Source organism: Benincasa hispida, chromosome 5 (genome assembly GCF_027475165.1).
Source record: "Benincasa hispida cultivar pf3 chromosome 5, pf3_genome.v1.1, whole genome shotgun sequence".
Classification (NCBI taxonomy): domain Eukaryota; kingdom Viridiplantae; phylum Streptophyta; class Magnoliopsida; order Cucurbitales; family Cucurbitaceae; genus Benincasa; species Benincasa hispida.
Genome location: NC_143482.1, coordinates 13,989,510 through 13,990,682, shown reverse-complemented (window position 1 = coordinate 13,990,682; position 1,173 = coordinate 13,989,510). Strand labels below are relative to the sequence as shown.

Genomic DNA, 1,173 nt, shown 5'->3' with positions numbered 1-1,173 from the left:
GCACCAAATGATAATAATGTCATGGCGAATCCGATTCTGTTGGCAAACGATCACAATAAACCCATTAGGGACTATGCATCGCCAAATCTGTATGATTTCTCTCCGAAAATCATGAGGCCTGCCCTCAACAAAAGAAGATTCGAGATGAAACTGGAGATGGTGCAGATGATCCAGACTGCAGGTCAATTCGGAGGAAGGCGTGGCAAGGATCCGCATGCCCACCTCCGAAGTTTTATTAAAATTTGCAATACTTTTGTGTTCCCGAACATCTCTACTGAAGTAGTTCGACTAACGTTGTTCCCATTTTCTCTCTGTGATCAAGATAGGAAATGGGCTTATTTGCTCAAACCAGGAGAGATTACTTCTTGGGAGCAAGTAGTGAAGAAATTCACGAAAAAGTATTTTTCACTTACCGAGAACGCAAGACGAAGAAAGCTTATTACTAATTTTGAACAAGATATGGACGAATCGCTCAGCGATGCTTGGGTGAGGTTTAAAAGGTTGGTCCAAGATTGTCCGCATAATGGGCTACCAAACTGTCTTCAAATGGAAATTTTCTATCATGATTTGAATCCTACTTCGCAGACCGCTGCAATGCAACAGCCGCTGGTGATCTACTTGATAAAACTTACAAGGAGGCGAAGAATATTCTAGACCACATCTCCAAGAACCATGAAGACTGGTGGGAGAGTGACCAGAGATTAAGACTCAAAGATTTTGATGCAAATAACGAGGCCATTGTTTCATTACAAAACCAAATGACCGCAATGATGAATTTAATTTGAGGAATGGTGATCAACAGCCCAACACCGCAAGGTGGGCAAATTAACGCAATAAATCAAAACATAGCAAGGTGTGCGACTTGCGATGATGGGCATGCGATGGAAGATTGCCCGCAAAATTCACAGTCTGTATATTTTGTAAAGAATAATCCCTTTTCAAACACATACAACCTCGGGTGGAGAAACCACCCCAATTTTACTTGGAAGAATCAACAACAAAATTTTCAATCTGTGGCGCAAAAAGGACCACCAAGATTCTTCAAAAGCAACAACGATAAACAGAGTAATCAAGTAAGTAGCTCACAAAAACCAACGCAATCTTCCTCTCTCGAGAGCTTATTGAAGCAATATATAGAGAAAAACGAGATAGTACTTCAAACTCAGGCTACGT

At 41.1% G+C, this 1,173-nt stretch overlaps 1 non-coding gene across 1 annotated transcript; it reads right to left on the bottom strand.

Moving 5' to 3' along the window:
- Positions 1-423: 423 nt before the first annotated feature.
- Positions 424-530, bottom strand: LOC150035921 (small nucleolar RNA R71). The gene has a single exon (XR_016529917.1). It is a non-coding gene; the product is annotated as a small nucleolar RNA R71 (small nucleolar RNA).
- Positions 531-1,173: the final 643 nt, after the last annotated feature.